Raw genomic sequence first — 14,403 nt, forward strand, 5'->3', positions numbered from 1 at the left:
GTCCAATATATGTGCCCTTAATGTCTCTGCTTTAGAACAATACTGGAAAAAGAGAATTAAACTAGTTCTTTAGATAGGTAGAATGTACATTAGCTAGAGAATATATTTGAGAAAGAGTATTAATAGCAATACATAAATGATATTTATGTCACCTTGGCTAGAATATAAGGTCTGGGCTGGTCACACCAGGGGTAAAGGTTGGAAGGTAGGTCAAACTGGATTAGGGTGGGTTTACAAAACTATATTTTGTCTAGATGACACTGGGAAGGCTTTGAGGTTTTGAGCAATAGTTAGGGGTTAAGGTGGTGACAAATTTGATTATAGGACCATGGCATCAAAGAGTCAGATAGCTTTGTAGTATGATAGTTGAACATTCTTGCCACTTTGAGTGATTTAACACTGCCGGTTATTGTCATTTAAAAGAAAATTGGCTAATCTTTTGGAAACAAAGCCTTTTTAATGGTAAGGTTAAGTTCTAACAATCTCAAATGTCAGATTCAAGGTTATTTTATCTTGCCAAGCTATGATGCTCAATGACCCTCAAACTTCAAATAAATTAAGTTTCTTAAAGGTGGCTTAAAACAAATCTAAGCCCATTATATCTTATAGCCTTCATTCTAAGATCTGTTTCATCCTAAAAAAAAAAAAAATCCCATACTGTCAATTTTAAGAAAACACATAAGTTAATGATATTTTGAAGTGTGAACACCCATAGGAATACCTCACCTTTTGTCAATTACATCTATCAGTTCAAGTGGTCATGTCATTATAGTTCCTTGTCTGAAGCAGAATACAGAGCATTTCCCCATTTTGTATGTTTCTCCATGTCCCTGTGTGTCAGGATTGTAAGAACAGTACCAAGGGAATAAGCTGGTTAAAAGGTGGGTGTAGGGTAAGAAAAGATTTGCATGGTATAAGGGTGACATACACCTAACCGTGTCTTTACAATTAAATTCCTCAGAGATCTAGTAATGTATACTGGACTGTAGGTAAATGTATAGTCTAAAGACAAAATGATGAACCAGTGTTAGGATTCAGTTACCTGAATTAAACTCAAAAGTTAGGAGAACTTACAAAGTGAACATGAACATGTTTGAAAGCAGGTAGAGCAGGTTGCCACAGTAAAATTTCCATGTGACTGGCTTAGACATCAGTAATTATCCATGAGACAGCTTTGTTGTGAAAATCTCTTGATATGTTATACAATGAAGAGCAAACTTTGAATCCAATGGTAATTAGGGTTTAAAAAAAAAACTCTTCTGTGCTAGAATTTTTGAAAGCTGCTGAGACTATGGTGTATGGTTGGTCAGATCGGGGTTCTTGGACCCCTGGGGTCTGTGTAGGAACAGTGACTTGACAACCTACTTTAACCATTTTAAAGAGCCCAGGGGTGTCATATCTTTACCCACAATATAGCTGCACACACAAATTAATAAAACAGGCTTCTTTGCCTTGGGAAGAATTTGTCTTAAGGGATAAACTTAATTTCCTGGGCTGAGTCAAAGGTTTCAACTACTTTTCCATTTTTATTAGTTCCTCAGTAAACAGTTTCATAGATACTTCCAACAGGAGAAACAGAAGGAGAATAAGTTGTCCTTGGATGAAATATCATGTCAAAAATTATTCATCACTACAATTATTATCAGCCAGGTGATTACATGTAGAAGTCCAGTAGCTGTAGCATAGAATGGGTATATCATTAGTAAAAGATAAAACAAGAACTTGAAAAGACCATACCATCTGGAGAATTTCAGTAACAGCTTGCCTGCCTTTTTCAGGCTGTGAGTAGATATAAACTAGAGTAACATATGGATATTGCTCATTAGAAATAACCTTAAAATAGAAAAATAGGTACAAGGAACTGTTTGCTCACACCAACAGATAAGGCAAGCTGAGTTTTCCATCTTGCTCAATTTATAATAGGTTATACTTAATGTGGCTAACAAGTATGAATTAAGTCACTTGGTTACCTAGCTATCTGGTTACCATTAATCAAACACCTACTATGTGCACCAAACACTTTTATTAGGTTGTAATAAAGTAACATGGAGAAAATGACAAAATAGATACTACTCTAAATGTGTAAGAAACAGAAACCTATTCTCACCTTTTAACCAGATACTTCCTTGGTACAGTTCTTTCTATCCTTTCAGTAAGTGACATGGAGAAAGTGACAAAATAAATACTATCTTTGGGGACTTGCAGTATAGGTAAGGGAGAGAAAATAAGCAAGTAATATTTAACAGCTAGAGCTAAGGTTTCTGATGAGGCTAGAAAATTTCCCTATCGTTAATAATGTTTCATAAGAACAAAATTAATACTACTTCATGGAATTTTATAGTAATTGCTTTCTTATTTATATAACCATGAAAAGATGCAAATTGTGTCTTAAGAGCTTCATTACCTTTGGAACAGACAGTTTTAAAGTTATGATATGGACTGAAGACATTAATTAGTTGGGAAATATTTACATTTAATGTCTGAGAGTTTCCTGGATCCATACTGCAATCTGGAAGAGAGCCAGTGTGAGGAAAGAATTGTGTGATGTATTAGCTTATTAAGGAATATCAATGATATTTCCTAATGATACTATCTTAAATTCCAGACTTAAATCAACGGTTTCCACAAACATCAGTCAGAAACACTGAATTCCTTCTACATTCAGTCCTGACATAACAGAAATGTTAGCAATTCAGAGATGACCTGGTTCTCTACATTCTGGAGCCAAACATGTTCTGAAACCCTCTTAATGCCCAGATTTCCAGAGAGTACGATAGTACCACCTTCAGATCAGGTTAAACTACTGAGTTCAGATTAAATAAAGCAAAATTATGAAAATGTAACCAAGGTGACCTACAAATGTCTTTCGTTAGGAAAGGAGCACAAGTTAGTTACGAGGGCAGGAGCAAGGGAAAATCAGGAGTACTGGGACAATGTCAGCCGAGTGGACTTTACTGTCATTCCAAAGAATAAGCCCTCAACAAGCATGGGCTGCCTGAGAATGAGTGTGTAGGTTGGAAACCAGATATGGTTACATTGCTTTGTCTGGAGAATTCTGGTATAAAAAGCTGAACACATGCATCACTCTGGAAACAAGAAAAGAAAACTGGTTTGTACATGGACACATCTAAATGACCCATAGCAGTATTTTGGGTAGCTTAGCACAAAACTAAGAGTTTATCTGTTTATTTTATACTGTTCCGGTATCTGCTGAATCTGGCAAACCTTTGGCCTTATTCCCTTAATTACCCCCTACTTCCATATTTCCCCTCCCTCCCCTACTAATTTGTTTCCCTTAGTTCCAACATTCCTCCAACATTACTTCATTACCACGCCAACTTTCTGCATCCAAAGAAGCCATCTACCTTGAGCCACACACCTTGTCCCCTCCTCATATCTCAGCCAACTCATAGCACAGTTATTTTCATATTTATGTATACATCACAGAGATAATTCTTAATATAATAGAATAACTGAACTGAAAATAATACTGAGCTACAAAAGTTGTGGGATGAAGTCTTCAAATTTCTCAAGAGTCCAATATGAATCTTGTAGGAGACTAGTGAGGTTCTATGGTTGAATGTTCATAGTAGTGTCGACCATACTCATGGCTTTTCTGACTTTGTACTAATCATATGTCAGTGTTCAGTTCCTCTTTTCATGGTTACAGCACCACAGAGACTCAAAGTCCTTTATAAATATAAAACAGTGCCTATAACTGCACACACACACACACCACCATGCCTTAACCTTTTGCCTCCCTAGTTTATAATAGTTCCAGTCATCACCTTCAGGATTTCTGATGCATCATTCATTTCCACTCAAGGACATTGCCTTAGGGAAGTCTTCACCACCCTATTACTGGCCCAACCCTTTTTTTTACACTTTCCGTGATCTCTGTTGCCCTCCTTGTGGACTTCTTCTTACTTAATGAAGTCCTGAGCTCAAATAATCATTGGTCTTACTTTTCGAGGCACCATATAGTCTGGAAAAGAACAATACACTTAGAACTCTAGTGGTGATACTTGTTTTCCACTTGCTTCTTTTTATGTGATCAGGTAAAACTTTTCTCAACTTCACTGATTTCTCATGACATATAGATTTTTCTTCAACTATTGAGAAATCTCCAAACTTATCTTACCAATATATGTAGATTTGTTTCTTTGAGTAAGCATTTTGTTTTCCCAAAGTAGTAAGAAGAGCTACTTAGCAAATAAAGGTCTCACTTCTTGCTTGGACAGACATCCAAGGACCAATGCAAACATGTCTCCTTTCCCAACAATTCCTGCTCTTAACTTCCTGCCACCTAGCCTTTCTCTTGGTCAGACTGACCAGGCAGTGTTTTCTGGACACATGCCTGCCTGCATGATTTGTTTACATGTTCTGTCTAGGTGCCTTTTTCTTGTGCCTTTGCTGAATTGACTTCCAACAATCTTTTAAAGGCCTACTCCACTATCACACCCAAGTCCTGTTCTCTCTTTGGACACAAATCTGTACTGTTTCATTATAAAACTCTACGTAATTTGAGTAATTGTCATTTTCTCTAAATCTCTCAAAGGCATCAACTGCTGTCCTCTGGAAGGCATCAGGTAAGTCTGTTCATCTACCTTTCAGCTTTTAGTCACTGGAAGCTTTAGACAGCTAGGGAAATCAGAAATTCTAAAGAATAAGTTAGCAGCTAATCAAGCATATAAATATCAAAATAACCTTCAGAGGCAGCTTGAACATGAAATAAAGCTTATTTTTCCATTCAAGGATGCACTTTTTAGAACTCAGGCTGTAGTTTGTTGAATGCCAGTCCAGGCAGATAGCAATGTGAATTCCCCTTATAATGAGCTAATTACAGAGGGGAGAACCTGTACTTCATTACACATTTGCCTTCTCTTTCAAAAATGAGATTGAATTTACTATGCTAAATGGGATGTTTAATTTGAAGGCAAATGTTAAAAAGAACCTGAAACAAAAAAATAATACTGCCACCATAGGATAGTGATGCAGTTAAAGCAGACCTGACACTTTCCTTCAAAGCCCAGATTTCTGAAGACCTACTGTGCATAACCATTCCAATTTCTGATCCTCTTATTTAAGGTCAATTACAGGTCTCCCTGATGGATTAATATTGTGCCCTAAAATCAAATTGTTTCAACATTCTTCATATGACTATGCCAGCCCTCTAACACATATTCCAACACATTTGATTAACTTTTGATGCGCAAAATGCTAATAAAAGACACTTTCGCATCTGTATTACATATTATAGAAGATTGGAACAAGCTTTGGTTCCCTCATAGGACACTTAAAATACGAAACATAAGTGAGGTTATTGGGGTGAAATGTTGTGGATAAGCAGGGCTGAAGAGTCCAATATGGACACACTTAGTGAAGTTATTATTTGCTTTCAAGTTGTTTGGGTAGAGGAGCACTGAACCATCCCATCCAGATGCGATTTAAGTGGTACCTTAAGAGTTAACATTTGTGGGCCTGTGCTGGTTGATGACAAATTGCCATTTTCTCCTGCCCTGCTTGACTCTTGCAATGTGTAGTTTCAAGGTATGTGGGGAGACTGTCTTCTGATTTTTAGCCTGTGTTCATCCCTAGATTTCAGCTTGCCTGAAGTTCATAAGCTGGAGAAGAAGATCATTTCCAAATATCAGCTTAGTTATTACACTGAGACACGTAGTTCCAAAATAGGAACATTTCTGAAGGAACAGCTCTAAGGAAACTTTTTAAGAAGACTTCTTTCATTTACTTTAATTTTACTGATGGCGAAAATTCAGCTTGGATGTTGTATCTCTTGGCTTAAATGGCAAAGCTGCGTAGTGGCTACCACAGGGCCCTACCCCTGATCTATTTTCCTCCTCAAAACCAGAGTTCCAATTTGCTACTTCTCTGTTACATCCATTTATTTTCAGTCTAGGGTGTGATATCTGCTTAACACCAGTCTCTTATTAACATCAGACAAGCTTGGAATCATTATGCAAAGACACTAAGGGCCAGAGACCTTGGTAGCACAGAGGAGCTGCCATTCCAAAGCAGGTCTCTGCTCTTTGTTTCATGTTATGTGCGTTTTCTTCTAGATCTCTACTCACTGGGAATATTTCCATTGCCTGCCTAACAATATGATTCACATAACAGTGCTTTGTAAATACTCAAATACCAGGTTACAAATCCTAAGATTCTCGCTTGAATCCTGGATCCTCCACTTAATGATATGACATTGGGAAAACTGGTATCTTGTGATCATACTAGAGCAAAGGAATAGAGATTTTTTTTTCTACTGCAACTCATTTAAAGTGAATATCAAGTGGAGAATGAAATACTATTGTACTTCACAGTTAGATCTCATCTAACTCCATAGGCCAGAAAGCTCAATAAAAATGAATACATTGAGGGCCCTCCCTGGTGGCGCAGCGGGTGAAAGCACAGCACTGAGAATCTAAAGCCGCTTCCGCATGAGTTCGATTCCCACCTGCCTTGGAGGTGACCACATGGCATGGCAGACCTCTCCTGACCCACCCGCTGCTCCCTTCGACAGTGTACTTCGTCCATCTGCCTGTTCTGTTCCCCACTCTGTCTCTGGTGAAGCCTTTCGCCGCCCCTGAGCCTCTGGCCTGTACCCCAGTTCTGTATGCACAAATAAATAAATCTTTAAAAAAAAAATGAATACATTGAATTTACTTTCCATAGTGGAGAGGACTTTATCAGCACTTTTGGGCATGGTGTAAGAAACCCAATACAAAAATAAAAACTCTGATTTACTACAAGAAAATTCACCTGGTTTCAAGAGTGAATGATTTAGTTCACTGCAATCTATTTAAAAATAAGTAACTCCTGATAAATAGAGATTAATTATGTTTTTCATAAACCCAAAAGGAGAGAAAGGACTTGAAGTGAGGGGATAATAATAAACTAAATATATTGATTTTCTTAGGGTAAAAGAAGCAATAGTTTAGACAGTAGCCAAAATAATGTCCAAGCACTATGCTTTTTCATCTTTCTGCAGAAAACATTCAGTCAAATTGACTGGGTTTCCATGTCTTACCTTTGTATTTTCTGTGACTGCAGGAATTCAAGTACTTGGTTATGTTCTCACTAAACAACTGAACTATGAAACAGCTGAGATATGAAAGTGACTCTGAGATCACCCGGAGGACTTGCTGGTATACAGTTGGATTAACCAGCCAGCTACAGTGTGATGTCTGAGATGGGGACTGAGAATCTGAATTTCTAGTAAGTTCCCAGGTGGTACTGAAGTGCTGGTCTGGGAGCCATACTCCTAGAAACACTGTCACCTTTAGATGAGATCTCACTAAGAAATACATACTAAGCTGAGTGTTCACATTGGAAAGACTGAATTAATTTGATCGTTCACTGAGAATTGACAGCAACCCATCTGCCATTTGTCACGTAAAGATCTTCATCTACTTCAGAGTAACACTTTGCATAAAATAGTGAGGGAGAAACAGTAGCTTTTTACCCAGAGAAAATGTTTATTTACATACCCCTCACCCAAATTTCTTCCAGACAGGACAACATTTGAAACTGGCTTTTCCAAGGGGATGACTTTCTATTCTATTGGCTTCTCTAATCTATAGTTACCTGAAAATGCAAGGAGCAGTCCTCATGCATTTAGCCCTTTGGAAACTTCTAGACAACTGAATACTCAGGCTGCTCTAGGCACTTGCAATTTTACCAGCTGAAGGCAGTGAGAGGTCACTTGCCTCCAGCTAGCTTGTGTATGTTGTGGCAACAGAAAAAAATAGTGCCAGGCTGCTTCTCTACTGGAGCAACAGCTTTTGTGTGTGTGATATTTTCTAAGCCTAATGTTTTGCTATCTGATGATGGAAGAATTAGAAACATTAGACAATTAAGTATTAGGGTTAAAATAAATATAGGAGAAGCAGGAAAAGGATAAGGTAGGTAGAAAGTTGTAGTTCATTTAATAATAAAAAAAATAACTTCCATTTTTAGACCAGGAAGCAATTTGTTCAGATTTTGCTTACCCTAGAGTGGCAGGCTTCCATCAAGGGTAAGAGAAGGATGAGGGAAGGGGAGTAACCATGGCAACATGCCCAGCTCTGTAGGCGAGGGTAGTATGGGGTCGCAAGCACTTAGAGGATAGTAATTCTTGCCTAGTCACTTGGCTTAGCATGGGTGGTCTCTCCCTTCCCACTTCCTTCTGCCCCAATGCTGACTTCAGGGGAAGGACGGCTCCCTCCCTGCAGGGGTCTAAGAAGAGGGTGGAAAGACTTCAGTGAGCTTCAAGGTCAGCTTGACCAAACCAAACTGCAGGCAACAGGTCAAAGGACCGAGGATGACTCTCTCTGCCTGTTTCAGCAGAGCACTGCGAATACATGGACTTTGTTTACAAATTAAGTGCTTACATGATCAGCATTTTTCAGGTAAATGAGGACCGTCTAGGTTTGACAAAGAAATTCTTCATTCCGCCTTCACAAATACATAATTCAGTTGCTTGGACCAGGATAAGGGGTAGGGAAAAAACAAGACTGACCATAAATTTCTATGTCAAACAGAATAAAAACTTCTAAGTTTATTAGACCAACAGTCTTCCCAACAAGCATGGGGTAGATACAATCATTCTCTCCAGATTAGACAGCATAAGAGCAGAGAGGTTATGCAATTTGTCCAAGGTCACATAAGCAGCCAAGGTGTTAATTAGGATTCAAACTAAATCAATGGGATTTAGTTCTCTCAAGCTACTCAGCTGTGCTGGATGTGAGCTAGGGTCTGACAGGAATGTTGGCCCTTCCTGTACACACTTGACAAACTTTGTTCTCCTCATCAGATCGTAGTGTGATTTTTTTGTAAAGTAGGAGAAGCATTGGCCAGCTTTCCTTCAGATTCACAGGAATGATGCAGTTAGTTAGGATTCATTCCCCTGATCAGGCTTCCTTAAACACACACACCTGCTATTAAAGCCGTTTTACCTACAAGTGATTTTGGCCAATCTCTGAACAAATCAGAGGCAAACTCCAACTTTGGAATTACACATCAGGTTACTCAGGTGTTTCATACTGCCAGTCTGAGTTGGACACTGCTTCGCTGTTAAGGATAGAGAATCAGAGCTGTTTGGTCAGTCACCAAAATGGCCCCCAACCGTGAGGTTTCCACCCGGGGAGGCCTGTTCTGAAGGCCTTTCGGTCATCTTAAAACCCTGGAAAATCTGTCTTCAACAGCCTTCTCAAGCATTTCAGCATCTTAGGTCTGTCTTTACGAAGAGTGTTCATTAAACCCTCAGGTTAGAAGAGATGGAAGAAGAAAATCACCTCTAGTGTTTGAAATTATACACATAAAAAGTGTCAGTGCATGCGAATTTAAGCTTCTGAACATATGCACAGGATTAAAAAGGAAGCTGCAAAACTCAGGGGTCTACCAGAAGGCCAGGAATGCACAAAGCCTCCTTCCTGCCAGTGCCCATCAGCCAGGTATCTGTCTTACTACACTCCTTCTCTTCAGGTCATTGAGACCAGACTGAGTAGCCCCAATAAAATATCATCTCCTACCCACTAGTCTGAAGTTTCTAGAGGTCTCTGCCCTGCCTTCATACCAACAACTATCCTCCAAGCCATTCCCTTCAACCTGAATCGGGTGACTGAAATCCATTCACCAATTTTGAGCAAGAAACAAGTCAGCTGAATATATAGGAATTAAGACATTTAATAGAATCTGAGACTATATCTTAGGTATACATGAAGGTTCTGGATTTTATCCTGAAAAAATCAGGCAGATTTTCACAGGTGCTGTGAAAGTCTCACTTTTACATCCTCAAGGTCAGTTATTCCAAGACCACCCAAGGGATGACATATATGTCATAGTCAAAGTTGGAAGACATAGACCCTACCCTCTAAGTGTTCTGGTCATACATGAAATATAAGAGAACTGGTCTCTGGGCCAGTTATTTTGGATACAAAGGGACATAATTAGGGATGGAAAGGGAAAAAGGAAGTTAAGTTATTCTTCAAAACAATGAAAAAGAATCCAGTCTGCTTAGGAGAAAATGGATTAGGAATTTAGAGGTCTGGCCCAGAAATACAGGCTCCTGGCTATGTGCATCATCTGGGAGGTACCCCATCCACATGGCGCTCTCTGTGTTGACTAAGTAGGGCGGAGCTCCATCCATGACGTCAAGGTCTTTCCCAAAAGATTAAGGAGAGCTTAATCCTTACATACTCCTGAATTGTCAGGGGGAAGAAACTTTCTGATGTTATCAAAATGAGGGGACAGAACCTGGGGGATGGGACCCAGAAGAGCACCCCCAATGCAGGTCTGGTTGCTGGTTTAAGGTGTATGAAACATGGAGATGTCTGAATGGTGGAGCCAAGCTGTCATGCATCCCATTTCTAGGTAGTTCTCCACCCCACCCCCCGTGTCCCCCACACAGCCAGCTGATGCAAACATGGGGAACCAACCTCAAGCCTGTAAGGAAGGCCAAGTACAGATCCATCAAACCTATTCCAAGAGCCCTATCAGGTATCTTGAAATCATGGCTACCTTCTTTCCTTTGCCATGATTTCTGTTCTGTCTTACCTCCTGCTCCCCCACTCCCCTGGTGTGCCTGATTAGGGCCAGAAATTTTTTCATTAAGTCACTTTATAGTGCAATAACAACATTTACTATTCATGAAGTCGCCTCTCCATAATTTTAAGTCTTTCCATGTGTCTGGAAGCTTATTTCTTCTCTTCTCATTTTACAGAGTGCCCCTCTTCCTTCCATACACAAACTAAAAAGAGGAAAAGGTAGGGGGTGGGAGGGTGGAGATAACATCCAGATCTTTTAAGTGTTTTTAATCCAGATAAATTTCCCTTTGGACTCCGACAGCTCCCTGCTGAAATGGACTGCGGACCTGAATTCCAGGCTAAGAATTAAGAGGAAAGGACGGCAGAAACAAATAACAGAGTCAGCTCTATGCAATGAAAACCACTATGTTGACTAGGACTTCATGGTTTTAACCCATTCATCTTCCCCCTCTTTTCTAGAATTTTACTTAGTCTTCCCGGGCCCACTTAACTCAAGCAGGCGAAGCCATTTAAATGCTCCCTGCTTGGGGATTTAAAACAAGTTTTTCTTCAGTCTCTTGGCAGATGCTGTCTTAGAACGTGGGGTGTAAGAAAAAGTTCACGTTTTAAAGCCATACTACCTTGTCAGTCCTCTGAGAGAAAAAGGCTTCTGAACAGCACAATCCAGGTCCCGGGCCAAACATAAAACGCCCTGGGAGGAGTTAACTAGGCGGTCAGCAACCCCACCAGCGTCCTACCCGGCTGCCCACAGAGCCTTCACACAAGCGCAGACACACACACACAAGGGGGGCGCTTGTTAAATGTCACTAACTGGACATCTGGAGTCGTGCCCCAAAGGTAAACGCACTCCACGGGAGCATTCCTCGGATGTCAGGCCACAAAACCACTTGTTCCCCCAAGAACAGTCCCAGGACTGCACCCAGAGAGGGAGAAAAGCAAAAGAGAGGAGGTCGCCAAAAAAGGAGAAAAAAAAAAAGGAACCAAAGGGGAGCAGCTCTGAAAGCGCCTCACAGTACTCACAGGCTAGCGCTGGCTCTGCGGAGCGAGCATGACTTCCAGTCCCCGCGCCTCCCGGCTGCAGCGCAGCTTCCACCACCGGCCGCGCTTAAATAGCCGCGGGCCCGGGAGCCTCGGAGCTGCGCGGCCACTCCCGGCGAGATATGGTTCTAATCAGATGCTGGCGGCTGAGGACTCCCCTGGAATGCGCCGGGATGTTTTTGCTGCCTGGGCTTGGTAACTCCCCCTCAACGTGTCTGCTGAGTCTTCCAAACTTAACTGTTTATTAACTCGAGCAGCCGCCACGCGGAGGACTGGGCTCCCCGCGGCTCGGTGAGCCCCGCCAGCTGGGGGCGATCGCAGGGAACCCCAGCCGGGGAGAGGAGAAAAGGAGTGAGCGTGCCTCTGAAGCACCGTACTCGCAGGGCTGGGAAAGGGACACAGGGGAGGGAGCAAATAAGGACAGGAAAGGGAAACTCAGCAGGAAAGGGGTGGGATCCACCCTGTCTTCATTTCACAGATTCCTTCTGGAGATTGCCACTTCCAGCGATGCGGCCGCAGGCCGTCCTAGCCCGTGGGCTCTTGAAACAAAGGACGCCTTTACTCCTGACCTTCCTGCAAGAGGCCCCACTCCTGCTCAGATCTGCTCTCTCTGCAGTGGGACGGTGGGACTGCCCCCCTTTTAAAGGAATTGGTGTCTCTCCCTGCAGATTGGGTGCCCTTAGATTGTTGGAAAATCTGTGCGTGTGTGTAAAACGGTACTTACATAGAAAATATAATCCTGTATATGCAAATACAACAACTGTACTCTATGAAATTGTCACAGAATTGCTCATGTCCTTAGAATCTTTCAAAGTGAGCTATATAGATCTACTGTAAACAAGACTAGAGGCTGGCTTCCCTCCGTGTGTGCAGATACGTAACAGGATAACAGGATCCTATCTGCACTCATTTCCGTAGCTTTTCCTGTACCTCCAAGAAAAAGTGATAGCTGAGAAATAAAGTATCAGAAAATACTGGCTCAGTGTTCGGCAGTAGAAGACACCCCAAGCCCCATTCATGAACCCAAACAAGAGGAAATTCGGCTCCTCACTTTTTAAAATCACAGGAACATAACCAGACGTTTTGTTGCTCTTTAAGAACTATGAAATTACCTTTGTCATTCCTGTGTGCCCACTGTAAGTCAGAAGCTGTGCATTCAGTGTGAAAATGCTGAATAGTGACTTGGATGGGAAGAGGTTATTGACTCTATTGAGTAAGCAACGCACAATGGAGTTGCATTTTACCTCTGCAAACTGAGGGTTCAAATGGGACTCCTGGGACACCAAGAGTGTGTTTTGTGGTCCCAGCCTAACCCAGACTGCAGGGCCACTGTGTAATCTGGAGCAGCCCAGTGTGAGCGGCGCCTGCTTTCCACCCCCAATGAGCAGCAGCCCCAGGACAACGGATGGGACTGACCCTCTGCCTTTGTGGCTTCTGCCACCTGTCTCATCCCCTCTCACCTGGTGCTCTGGGGCTGGGGCGCTACAGTGTTCCATATTCTTCTGAATTTTTAAAAGAGATTTATTTATTTGTGCATACAGAGCTGGGGTACAGGCCAGAGGTGCAGGGGCAGTGAGAGGATTTACCAGAGACAGAGTGGGGAGCAGAACAGGCAGATCAATGAAGTACACTGCTGAGGAGAGCAATGGATGGTCAAGGGGTCTGCCGCTCCATGTGGGTCAGCTCAGGGGTGGGGATCGAACTCATGCTGAAGTGACTTTAGCTTCTCAGTGCTGTGCTTTAACCCACTGTACCACCGGGAGGGCCTCTTCTGAATTTTATGTAATTTGCCATTAGTTAAAAAGAATGGCATCATAGCCCTCCCTGGTTCTATATGACAAATGTTATATAAACTTCATTCTTAGATTGGTTTTTGTAACATTTGGTCAGAGAACTTTAATTCTGTTACATCTCGGGAATATAGAAATAGCCTGGGAAATTGATAGCTGATTTTAAGCAAATAGAGGCTTTGGCAATTTTAATTAACCCCAATGTGTAATATTTTTCTCAATTCGGAAGTGGTCACTTAAACATTTTTTTTAATTGAAAGGCTCTTACCAAGAAATGTTAACTTATGTTTACCCCACCAAGTGGAAGGGATTTGTCTAAGAAGCCAGAAGAAAAAAATATTTCATCTGCAGTGAGCTGCTGTTTCAAGAGAAGACATTCGTGAAAACAGTTTATTTATGAGCAGTGGGCTCACACAATTTAAAATGGACAGCTCTGTCATTTTGCATGGAAATCTTTAGAGTCAACAGTGGAGAACTCTGGTTTGAAGTATATTTTTGTGTCTCTAGGGTGCTGATATTGCTTCTGGCAGTAATTCAAAGTCCTGCTCACATTAAGGGGAAAAAAAGGAACAAAAGTAAATTTAACCCTTTTTTTATCACTGGAGAAACATTTTTTCCTGTCCCCTCAAAGTTACTCAGTTCTCAGGAAGTCTAAAATGAACATCCTTGCAGTTGGAGACTCACCCAAGCCTTCCTGATGTTCGCTCTGCCTAAGCCTGGTCTCTCTCCTTGCCACTGAAATATTTGTCTAGAAATGTGTGGTGAGGAAAATGCAATGTGTGGTTTGAAAATCTGTGCTCCTTTCCTGACTCTTCTCCTTGCACAAAACCTGCCTATGAGGGAAAAGGAAAAAATAACAAAACTGACGACTCTGTTCCCAGCTAGGAAAGCGGTAGTTAATCCCGTGATGGCTTGCTGAAGAATGCATGGTTTATTATTAAAGTAATCTCTTAAGATTTTCCTGGAATGTGCTTCCACAGCAACTCTGCCTTTGTGAGCTATCCTATGTATGTCTTTTCTTCTAATTAAGCTGTTTT

The 14,403-nt window shown here is 41.3% G+C and overlaps 1 protein-coding gene across 3 annotated transcripts in view; it reads right to left on the bottom strand.

The window, feature by feature from the left end:
* DAB2 (Dab, mitogen-responsive phosphoprotein, homolog 2 (Drosophila)) overlaps positions 1-11,703 on the bottom strand; it is a 48,343-nt gene extending 36,640 nt beyond the window's left edge. For 2 of the 3 annotated variants that reach the window (XR_001145206.1, XM_004678106.2), the window contains exon 1: positions 11,559-11,703. The gene's annotated coding sequence lies outside the window, so the exon portion shown is untranslated. The remainder of the gene's footprint in view (positions 1-11,558) is intronic. The other variant, XM_004678107.2, reaches the window with a different exon arrangement.
* Between the last annotated feature and the right edge of the window lie 2,700 nt (positions 11,704-14,403).

The sequence above is a fragment of the Condylura cristata genome, unplaced genomic scaffold (genome assembly GCF_000260355.1).
Source record: "Condylura cristata isolate star-nosed mole 26May11 unplaced genomic scaffold, ConCri1.0 scaffold00007, whole genome shotgun sequence".
NCBI classification, from domain to species: Eukaryota; Metazoa; Chordata; class Mammalia; order Eulipotyphla; family Talpidae; genus Condylura; species Condylura cristata.